We start from the raw sequence: 12,262 nt of genomic DNA, 5'->3' as shown, positions 1-12,262 counted from the left end.
GGTAGGATGAAACTATAATTGGAATCGTGTTAGCTATCATGCTATCCCCTTGAAATGTCTAGAAATCTTATCATACATCAAAATCAACATCACTTTCCAGAGCTGCTATAGCTTCAGGAACAAGGAGAGTGATTGACACGTCTTACCAGCTGCTGCAGTAAAATGAGAAAAACACAGAATACAGAAAGAAGATATGTATTTGGAAGACTGCCAGATTTAGACTACATGGTGTCAAACATCCAAAAAGAAAAGCGGAATATTTCCTTTAGATTGTTCTTTGCTTACAGATATCTGGAGAATTGACATAATGTAGACATAGCATTGTAAACAACTGCCTACATTTAACACCATTTATCCAAACATGGTACACTGCTTGGAAACAGCCAAAAACCTGTACTATTAAGATACAAAGTGAGCTGAATACCTCCTCTGAGGCTTGTGCCAAACACAAATCTGATGTCTGGCATCTTCAGCCATCACTCAACATTCAGTCATGTTTAACACACAGTAGATTTTTTTGAGATTGGTCTGAATTGCCTACAGCTTAGGACTAGTTCTAGGAATATGGAAAGAAAACACTTTATAGTTTTAAACTTCCAAATATAAAAATAAGATATTTATTTTGTATTGTTGTTTATATTTAATGTTTAAATTATTTTTATAGATACATAGTATTTATACATATTGATAGGTTCCATGTGGTATTTTGTTACATGCACAGAATATATAATGATCAAGTCAGAGTATTTAGGATATCTTTCACCTCGATTATTTATCATTTCTGTGTGCTGGGAGCGTTTTAAATCCTCTCTTCTAGCTATTGTGAAATATACAACACATTGTTGTTAACCATCCATAGTAACCCTACTCTTCTTCTCTTTTTTTTTTTTTTTTTGAGACGGAGTTTCACTCTTGTTACCCAGGCTGGAGTGCAATGGCCCGATCTCGGCTCACCGCAACCTCCACCTCCTGGGTTCAGGCAATTCTCCTGCCTCAGCCTCCTGAGTAGCTGGGATTACAGGCGCGCGCCACCGTGCCCAGCTAATTTTTTGTATTTTTAGTAGAGACGGAGTTTCACCATGTTGACCAGGATGGTCTCGATCTCTTGACCTCGTGATCCACCCGCCTCGGCCTCCCAAAGTGCTGGGATTACAGGCGTGAGCCACCGCGCCCGGCCCAACCCTACTCTTCTATTGAACATTGTAACTTACTTCTTCTAACGGTATGTTTTGCACTCATTAACCAACCTCTCTTCATATCCCTGCACCTCCCAATGCACATCCATGCATCCTAGTCTATGGTAACTACCATTCTATTCTCTACCTTCATGAGCTCATTTGTTTTAGCATCCACTATGAGTGAGAACGTGCCATATTTGTCTTCCTGTGCCTGGCTTATTTTTTACTTAATTTAATGACCTCCAGTTCCATCCATGCTTCTGCAAATGACAAGATTTCATTCTTTTTTATGGTCAAATAGTACTCCATCGTGTACCAAAATATACCACATTTTCTTTATCCATATGCCAACTGATGAATACTTGAGTTGATTCCATATCTTGGCTATTGCGAACAGTGCTGCAATAGACATATGAGTACAGGTATCCCTTTAATATACTGATACCTTTTCTTTTGGATAAATAGTAGTGAGATTGCCGGATTGTATGGTAGTTCTAAAAAAAGTTTTTGAGAAATCTTCATACTCTTTTGCTTAGTGGCTGTACTGATTTACATTCCCACCAACAGTATATAAGAGGTTATTTTCCCTGCATTTTTGTCGGCATCTTTTTTTGTTTTTGTCGTTTTAATAGTAGCCATTCCAACTGGGGTAAGATGATACCTCATTGTGGTTTTGATTGCATTTCTCTGATGATTAGTGATGTTGAGCACTTTTTTCATATACTGGTTGGCCATTTGTATGTCTTCTTTTGAGAAATGTCTATGCATGTCCTTTGCCCACTTTTCTTTTTTTCTTTTTTTATTATTTTTAAAACCAGAACATTTATTGCATGACTAATCGGTGAAATTCTTAAGATGAACTGGATGCTGCAACAGCTGCCCTCTTGGGTTTTGGTGTTGTTCCTTCACGGAATCCATGCCTGAATCTGCGATATTCAATTTTTAGGTGCCTCATTCGACCAGTCCCAGTGGTATTTCATCTTTTAGCCTTGGCACTCCAGTTATACTTTCTCTTGCGCTTGGCGGGGTAGCCACATTTGCCGCAGGTCGACTTCTGAAGGTGGTGGGCCTGGCGGTGGCACAACGTGTGCGTCTTATTACGATGCTTCCCAAACGATGACGTTCCCTTCGTCATCCTGCTTCTGCGACCGGGACCAGAAAGCCTTTGCCCACTTTTCAATGGGATTATTTGTTTTTCTACCATTGAGTTGTTTGAGTTCCTTGTATATTCTGGATATTAGTGTCTTGTTGGATGAATAGTCTGCAAATATTTTATCTCATTCAACAGGTTGTCTCTTCACTCTGTTGATTGTTTGCTGTGCAGAGCTTTTTAGTTTAATAGTTTAGAGTTAATAGTTTATAGTTCCATTTGCCTATTTTTTATTGTAGTTTAGTTGCCTGTGCTTTTGGGGTCTTAGTTATAAAATCTTCACCTTGATCAATGTCCTGAAGTGTTTCCCCTGTTTTCTTCCAGTAGTTTTATAGTTTGGGGTATTCCGTTTAAGTCTTTTATCTATCTTGAGCTGATTTTTGTACATGCCAAGAAACAGGGGTCGCGTTTCATTGTTCTGCTTATGGACATCCAGTTTTCCAGCTCCATTTACTGAAGAGGGTGTACTTTCCTCAATGGAGGCTCTTGACACCTTTGCTAAAAATGAGTTCACTGTTATTTCTTAGATTTATTCCTGCGTTCTTTATTTTGTTCCATATGTCTATGTGTTTGTTTTTAGATAAATACTATGCTGTTTTGATTAATATATCTTTGTAATATATTTTGAAGTCAGATAGAGTGATGCCTTCAGCTTTATTATTTTTGTTCAGAATTGCTTCGGCTACTTAGGCTCTTTTTCAGTTCCATATTGTGGGGATCCCCCACCAGCGTAGAGACCCCTCCGTGTCTCTGCCGTGGCGGGGTATGAGCCCAGACACGTTTCCCTCCACTGGGTGCAGTCGAGTAAGGTGGCTACAGGAGGACGTGGGAAATGTTAAGCTTGCAGAGAGTCACTCTCAGTTCACTGCTCCTAAGGCATGACTGAGGTAATGCCAGATTATTGTTTTTCTCTTGAAGTCACTGTTCTGGGCTAGTTCTATGACTCTGTTTACCCGTAATCACTGTTCTATGACTGATTTCTAGTGTTTAGTACTGCCTGGAACCCAGGAGGGCCCCAATAACTATTTGCTAAGTCTATGAGTCAGTCTTGATCTATTCTAGAACAGAACTTGATGAAACTCTTTTGGTATCTCCTGCGATGATTAATCTATATCCCATCTCCTGGGAAACGGGATTAACTCCTACCTGAAGACCAAAAAGCTCTTCTTTTAACATTTATTTATTTATTTGAGACTGGACCTTGCTCTGTCGCCCAGGCTGGCTCAAAGCAGCCTCAACCTGGTGGGCATAAGCCATCCTCCCATCTCAGCCTCCTGTGTAGCTGGGACCACAGGTATGTGTCACCACATTCGGCTATTTTTTTGTTTTTAGTAGAGAGGGGGTTTCACCAAGTTTCTCAGGCTGGTTCCGAATTTCTGACCTCAAGTGATCTGCCGGTCTTGGCCTCCCAAAGTGCTGGGATTACAGGCGTGAGCTGCCACGTCCGGCTGGCTAATTTTCGTTATTTTTTGTAGCTGGTCTGGAATTCCTGGGCTCGAGTGATCCTCCCTTGCCTCGGAAGTGCAGAAGTGCTGAGATTACTGGCTTCAGCCACCTCATCGTCCTTCTTTTAAATTTAAATTAGATGGCCAGAGGTGGGGCAAATGCATAAATATCCCAAATAGGATTTAAGGAAGAGAGTTCTGAAGTGTTAATTCTGAATTTAGGATTAATGTTTCTACAGCGTTTGCGTTCCTCCGCCTCAGCCTCCACCAAGAAAGGGTAAGAACTAGATTTTTACAAGGTAATTGTGATATTCTTAGCGGTCGCTGCGTATTCCAAACACTAAACAAAAGGTACTGAATTGATTTTTTGACAGCATAGGAAAGTGAAAGTGGATTGGTCATTTTGTTTTGTTTATACGACACAATATCAAGCAATTGGCCATTTTTTGAGCATTAGTTTGCTTTGATATTCAGTGATTTTTTTTTTTTTTTTTTTTTTTTTGAGACAGAATTTCGCTCTTGTTACCCAGGCTGGAGTGCAATGGCACGATCTCGGCTCACCGCAACCTCCGCCTCCTGGGTTCAGGCAATTCTCCTGCCTCAGCCTCCCGAGTACCTGGGATTACAGGCACGCACCACCATGCCCAGCTAATTTTTGTATTTTTAGTAGAGACGGGGTTTCACCATGTTGACCAGGATGGTCTCGATCTCTTGACCTCGTGATCCACCCGCCTCGGCCTTCCAAAGTGCTGGGATTATAGACGTGAACCACCGCGACCGGCCTGATTTTTTTTAACATAGAAATTTTCATGTAAAACTATTCTTTAAAGTGAAAGCTCATTGACTACGCCTTCAATTAAAGCAGACTCAAACTAAAAACGTTTTCAAAATAAAATTAACTGTGAATGGTCTTTTTACAAACCTGGAAGTGGAGCCAAGTTAAATTCTCCTTCTTGCTGGGAGCCATGGAAATATGCCAAGGCATTTTTGAACTTGAGAAATTAAGCATTTTGACAAATGAAATACATTTTCTGTGATTGAATTCATTTTTTTTTTTTTTAATTCATACTTTTAAGAATATTTGAAATTCCTTCGAGTTGCTTCGGTTGTCTTGTGCTGTGTGATTTTGTAGTCTCTCAGTATGTCTGCATGGGTAGACATAAACATAATTAGGCATATCTTATTTGGAAACATTTTTGCAAAAGCAACACTTTGGAGAGTTCTATGAAAGGGAGTGATTCCAGAAAAACAAGATGTTGTTAGTTATATTTTCGATTTGTCAAAAGCAGTTACCTTTAGAATTGTCCTTAGCCGGCAATTTTGGGCGCAGTGGCTCACGCCTGTAGTCCCAGTACTTTGGGAGGCAGAGATGGACAGATCACGTCAGGTCAAGAGTTTGAGACCAGCCTGGCTAACATGGTGAAAACCCATCTCTACTAAAAATACAAAAATTAGCCGAGCGTGGTGGCAGGTGCCTGTAATCCCAGCTACGCAGGAGGCTGAGGCAGGAGAATCTCTTGAACCTGGGAGGCTCCAGCCTGGGCAGCAGAGTGAGACTCAGACTCAAAAAAAAAAATGCAAAAAGAAAAAAATTGTTCTTGGCAATTATTTACTGGTCCCAAAAGAAATCCTGTCCAGTTTTATCTAAGAAATGAGATGCTAAATTAATCCTTATATCACTGACTGACTAGTGTCTTAAGAAAGGTGATATATTTACTCAAACACTATCATTTTTGAAGTTTAATCCAAATGTGTTTTTGTTTTTGTTGTTGTTGTTTTTGAAACAAAGCCACCCACTGTTGTTTGGGCTGTAGTGCAGTGCCACTGTCTCACTGCAACCTCCGCCTCCTAGGTTCAAGCGATTCTCCTGTCTCAGCCTCCGAGTAGCTAAATGTTTTACTTCAAATAGTTGTGAATACTTCTAGGAAAGCACATTTGAAAGAAATGCGCCTTAAGGCAGCAGTCCAAGTATTTACTGCTGTCATAGGCTTCAAGTGTCTGTGTATGCATTTTCTTCTTTCTCAACATTTGTTTTATTGTCCTGATCTACTTGCAATTCTCCTAACCCCTGGAGGTTAACAAACCCTGTTCCACCCTTGCAAGCTTACTAAACGTTCAGCATCTCACTAGTGCTTCTTGCCACTGGCAGTCCTTATCATAGATCTCAGCTTCCTACGTTGACTTTCTCTATATTACTGCTTCAATCAAAGCTTCCAGAATATCCTCACACTCTGGTGAGCTATAATTTATGAGAAATAAAATTTTCAAGTGTATAATTATAAGTAATTTGGTGTGTTTTGACCATGTGATTACCACCCAAACTGTGATATAAAATATTACCGTCACTCTGAAAATTTCCATTGTCCCATTTTAAGCAAATCTCCTCTACTCCTGGAATCTACTTGTCTGTTTTCTGCCACTACAGTTTTTCCTTTTCGATAATTTTTTTTTTTTTGGAAACAGAGTCTTCTTCTGTTGCCTAGGCTTAGGCAGTGGCGTGATATAGCTCACTGCAGCCTTGAACTTCAGGGCTCAAGTAATCCTCATGCTTCAGCCTCCCGAGTAGCTGAGATTAAAAGCCATCACTCCTGGCATTTTTTTCAAATTTCAAATAAGTGTAATCATGTAAGTATGTAACCTTGAATAGAAGGCAAGGAGAGTGCTTTTATCTTTCACTTAGCATAATGCTTTCGTGATTCTTCTGCCCTCTTGCCGAAGTCTGTAGGCTGGTCTTTGATAACACCAAATCCTTTGAATGGCTACACTGCCATGTATTTATTCACCATCTGCTGATAGACATTGGATTGTTTCCAGTTTTTGGTCATTGTGAGCAAAGCTGCTTTGAAGATCTGTCTTTGCGTGAACATACAAATTTATTTCTCTTGACAAAACATCTAAGAGTGGGACAGCTGAGTCGTATCGTAAGTATTCAAGTTTATACAAGACTGTTAGACTGTTTTTCCAAAGTGGATGTATCATTTTGCATTCCCACCAGGAATGTGAGAGTTACAGTTGCTTTGTATCTTTGCCAGCATTTGGTGTTGGAAGTCTTTTTAATTTTAGCATTTAGTAGGTACAGAGTGGCTTCTCTACGATTTTGATTTGCATTTCTCTGCTGGCTAATAATCATGAATATCTTTATATATGTGGTAATTTGCCATCTACTTTGTTTGTTTGTTTCAGACAGGGTCTCCCTCTGTCACCCATGCTAGAGTGCAGTGGTGCCATCCAAGCTCACTGCAGCCTCAAATCCCTAGGCTTGAGGTACTCCCATCTCAGCACCCCAAGTGATTAGGACCATGGGTGTGCGCCACCACTCCTAGCTACTTTTTTATTTTTTGTAGAGATGAGATCTCCCTGTGTTGCCCAGGCTGGTCTCAAACTCCTGGGCTCAAGCAATTCTCTCACCTCAGCCTCCCAAAGTGCTGGGATTATAGGCATGAGCCATTGTGCCTGGCCGCCATTTGCTGCTTAGTGAGATGTACTTGGTTGTGTTTTTCTGTTTCTTTGATTTTGGGTTTCATGAATTTTGTTTTGTTTTTGATCTATTGGCTTATAGTTTTCCTCATATTTGATAAATATTCAGCCATTTAAAAAAAGCTTTTTTTTGTCTGAACTCCCACCTCTCCTTCCAGAGACTCCATATGTGTGATGCATTTTAGGCCATGTTATGTTCCTCTTTTCATTTTTCAGGTATTTTTCTTCTGTTCATTTTGGTTAGTTTCAGTTGCTTCGTCTTCAGTTTTACAAGTCTTTTTTCTGCAGTGTCTTATCTGCTGTTTACCCTAACTGGTGTATTTTTCATCTCAGATATGATATTTTTCTTTTCTTTCTTTTTTTTTTGAGACGGAGTCTGGCTCTGTCACCCAGGCTGGAGTGCAGTGGCCTGATCTTGGCTCACTGCAACCTCCACTTTCTGGGTTCAAGCAATTCTCCTGCTTCATCCTTTCAAGTAGCTGGGATTTCAGGCACCTGCCACCATGCCTGCCTAATTCTTCTGTATTTTTAGTAGAGACACGGTTTCACCATGTTGACCAGGCTGATCTCAAACTCCTCAGGTGATCTGCCCACCTCTGCCTCCCAAAGTGCTAGGATTATAGGTGGGAGTCACTGTGCCCAGTCTGTGTATTTTTAATTTCTTCAAGTTTAATTTAGACCTTTTCACATATTCCTTTTCTTTTCTCATCATGCTCCTGCTTTTCTCTAACCTTCTTGAGCATATGAAGTCTATTTTTAATAACTGCTTTACAGTCTTTGCTGATTCTATTAGCTGCGTCACTTCTAGGTCTGTGTCTGTTTTTTTTTCCCTGCTTGGCATTGGGATAGGTTTTATTGCTTTCTGTGCCTGGTACTTTATGAATAGATGCCATTCTTATCAATTTTATGTAATTAGGTGTTGGACTTTTTGGTATTCCAAAAACTATTTCAGTTAAATTACTTGAAATCTGTTTAATCCTTTTTAGGCTTACTTTTGAGCTTCTTTGTTAAAATAGACCTGAGGGCAAATTCAATCTCTCTTATTCCATCATGGGTGGAGTTGGAGTTGGCGTTTCTGGTTGTTTGTTTTAGAGACAGGGTTTTGCTCTGTTGCCTACGCTGGAGTGCAGCGGCATCTTCATGGCTTGCTGTAGCCCTGACCTCCTGGGCTCAAAGTGATCCTCCCACCTCAGCCTCTCAAGTTGCTGGAACTATGGGAGTGTACCACCACACCTGACTAATTTATTTTTTGTAGAGGGGAGTCTCTCTGTTTTTCCCAGGTTGGTCGTAAACTTCTGAACTCAAGCAATCCTGCCTTGGCCTCCCAGAGTGCTGGGATGACAGGCGTGAGCCACTGTGCCCGGCCCCATCCACAGTGTTTTTAATAGCAGTTCTCTCAGGCCTTCTTCTGGTAAATGACATATAGCAACTTCACGATTTCGTAAAAAGCCAAATAATTTTGCGACAAAATCTAATATAAAAGAGACAATATTGGTCGGCAACTAAGAGTCTCTGGAATGATTCATACCTGATACATGTCTTATTCTTGTTGCCATGCAACCTGGGCTAGTTACTTAAACTTTTCAGGCTTAGGTTTCTTCATCTGTGACATAAAGATAATGGTAATACCTTCCATTGGTTGGGTGAGTTAAAGGAAATAAGGAATACAACACCTTCACTGGCATTTATTATACATTAAAACACCGGATTCCGGCTGGGCGCGGTGGCTCACGCCTGTAATCCCAGCACTTTGGAAGGCCGAGGTGGGTGGATCACGAGGTCAAGAGATGGAGACCATCCTGGTCAACATGGTGAAACTCCGTCTCTACTAAAAATACAAAAAATTAGCTGGGCATGGTGGCGCGTGCCTGTAATCCCAGCTACTCGGGAGGCTGAGGCAGGAGAATTGCCTGAACCCAGGAGGCAGAGGTTGCAGTGAGCCGAGATTGTGCCATTGCACTCTAGCCTGGGTAACAAGAAACAAGAGCGAAACTCCGTCTCCAAAAAAAAAAAAAAAAACACCGGATTCCTTAAACATGTCTCGTGTTACGTTTTATTGTAGGAAAACTTACAAACAAACTTGTAACCATTACCAAGAATGCTAACTAAATATTGGGTACACAAAAGATGAAATCAAGTTTAGAGTTAGATGGTTAAGTGATGACTGTGATGACTCTGAAGTGGACCCTGCGCTGAAACCTGCTCACAAATAATGAGATGCAATCTGGGCTCTTTGCTCCCCCGATCTATCCCAGGCTGGTGGATTAGAAACGTGAATGAAAAGATGTTGCGACAAGAAAGAATCTTAGACAGTATTTGTAAACCACATAGGCAACAAAGGGCTACTATCTAGAATATATAAAGACTCTCAACAATAGTAAACTTAAAAATCCAATTAGAAAATGAGCAAAGGATGTGAGAGCAGATACAGATGACAAGCACCCGAAGAGCTGTGTCATTCGGAAAATGCTAAGTAAACTAAAATGGAATATCAGTGCACACCTCTCAGAATGGTTCAGATCTTAAAAAGTGACACTACTAAGTGCTGGCAAGAGTGGAGAACTGGCTCAGAGCCGGACTCTGGACTGACATCCCACCTTTGTCACTTTCAAACTGGGCAATTAATCTCTGGCCAATGACTCACCCACCCTGGTCCTGTTTCCTTTGGAAAATGAGGGTTCTCATAGTGTCATGATTAGGATTTTTGATACGTTATTATAGAGACTGGCTCATAGTAAGTCTTCTATCAGTGTTTGTTTTCATTTTCCTTTGCATAGTATCCCAATTATTTCACTAGGATTTAACAAATGTTTAAATTCAATTATAAGAAATCCTTTAGTGTTCTCAGAACTCCACTAATTATTTTTAATTGTGTATTAATCTCGATTGGCATTGAATTTTTTAATAGTCTTTACTTTGCTCTTCATAAATTGAAAAGTACAAGGTACAAACAGTATTCTCCCCATCAAAGCCACAATATGAGTCTTTGAAGGCATGAAGACTAAAATAGATTCAGAAAGAGATGCTTGACCATTTTCAACCCTTGCTTTATTTGTGAGCATAGCTATTAAACCTTCTATATTGACTGGAGTATAAATGTGGGTCCAAAACTAATTTGCCTGAAGGCTACAAGGATTCAGGAAAATGTCCCTTCTAAGTGCAACTAATTTTTATTTCAGCATATGTTTAACACTAAAAATATAGTATATGTTTGTGTTTGTATTCATATCACAGAGGGCAAATATATCATATCATAAAATGAAACTTTTAAATATCTTTTTTTTTTTTTAGAAAGGGTCTCACTACATTGTCTAGGCTGGACTTGAACTCCTGTGCTCAATAGATCTTCCTGCCTCAGCCTCCCAAGTGGTTGGGATTACAGGCATGTGCCACCACACCTGACTTTAAATATCTTTTTTTTCTTTTCTTTTTTTTTTTTTTTTTGAGACAGAGTCTTGCTGTTGTTGGCCCAGGCTGGAGTGCAATGTTGTGATCTCGGCTTACCGCAACCTCCACCTCCCAGGTTCCAACAATTCTTCTGCCTCAGCCTCCAGAGTAGTTGGGATTACAGGCACATGCAACCACACCCAGCTAATTTTTGTATTTTTTGTAGAGATGGGGTTTCACCATGTTGGACAGGCTGATCTCAAACTCTTGACCTCAGGTGATTGGCCTGCCTCAGCCTCCCAAAGTGCTGGGATTACAGGCATGAGCCACCATGCCCTGCCAATAACTTTTCTTTTTGAGACAGAGTCTCCCTCTGTCCCCCAAGCTGGAGTGCAGTGGTGCAATCTCAGCTCACTGCACCCTCTGCCTCCCAGGTTCAAGCTATTCTCAGGCATGACTCAGCCTCCCAAGTAGCTGGAATTACAGACCTGTGCAACCACGCCCACCTAATTTCTGTATTTTTAGTAGAGATGGGGTTTCACCACGTTGGACAGGCTGGTCTTGAACTCCTGACCTTAGGTGATCCACCTGCCTCAGGATTATACACCCGTGCTAGGATTATACAAAGTGCTGGGATTACAGGCGTGAGCCACCATGCCTGACTATCTTTTCTATTTAAACAATTCGTCTTCATTTAATTAATACTATTGTCATCTCTAATACAGTCTACATTTTAATTCTCATGAGTAAACTTCCTTGGTTCCCCGGTGGCCCCAAACCAATGGAAATCTAACAAGTATGTTTCATATTCTGATGCGCTCTCACCTGAAAGAAGGGTGGAACATGCAAAGGCAGTAACAAACATAGGCCTTAGATAGCAACTTAGATTGAGTTGCTGATCCATTGAAAGCTGTTCTCTGCTAGGCTATTAATAGAGAGTCTGGGATGGGCTATGTGATTTGGTCGCTTTTTATGACCAAAATTTACTGGAGATGCAGATATACTTGCATATAATAACTCGATTATCATTACATTCAAGAAAATGAATGTGACAGAGGGAAGGTGAGTGACACAGATAACCCGTGAGTGATGAAGAAAGTTCTGTGAGCTTTCACAGAACGCAGGAATGCGCTGGGAATCGGGTGCTGTGGGAGAAGCAAAGGCTGGGGTGAGCGGCGGCTCTTTAGCAATAACGTGGAATGAAACTGATTTGATTTATGGAAGGTGAGGGCCCTGGGACGTGAACTGGCTTAAGCAAAGTTTGGAGGAGTTTGAGGAGAAGGCTGAGAGAAACCTAAGGAAGGCCTTGAAAGCCCCGAGAGAACTGTTTCATTGGTTTCAGTTGATTGGCTTGGGTGTATCTGAGGGCGTGTTGGGCCGCCTCTTGGGAGGGGAGGAGTTATCCGTGTAGAATTGAGACTGCCTGCGGAACATGTGATCCGTAATGGCCGGAGGAAAGCACTGGGCCAGGCTGCCTGGAGATTTAGCTTCTTTCAAGGTAAGAACTTAGGTTCATCGCTTGCGGTCTTGAAGCCCAGGTCTGTCTCTTTAGTGGATTTAAATCTCCAATAGCCCTAGACCTGGTTCAGTCTTCCCCTAAGGCCCATCCCTAAACAAAGTGGCCC

At 41.1% G+C, this 12,262-nt stretch overlaps 1 pseudogene; it reads right to left on the bottom strand.

The window, feature by feature from the left end:
- Positions 1 to 1,832: 1,832 nt before the first annotated feature.
- LOC105710546 (large ribosomal subunit protein eL37-like) lies at positions 1,833 to 2,313 on the bottom strand (annotated as a pseudogene).
- Positions 2,314 to 12,262: the final 9,949 nt, after the last annotated feature.

The sequence above is a fragment of the Aotus nancymaae genome, unplaced genomic scaffold (genome assembly GCF_030222135.1).
Source record: "Aotus nancymaae isolate 86718 unplaced genomic scaffold, 86718_ANA_hifiasm-v0.15.2.pri h1tg000036l, whole genome shotgun sequence".
Taxonomy (NCBI): Eukaryota; Metazoa; Chordata; class Mammalia; order Primates; family Aotidae; genus Aotus; species Aotus nancymaae.
This window is presented reverse-complemented; position numbering and strand designations above follow the sequence as displayed.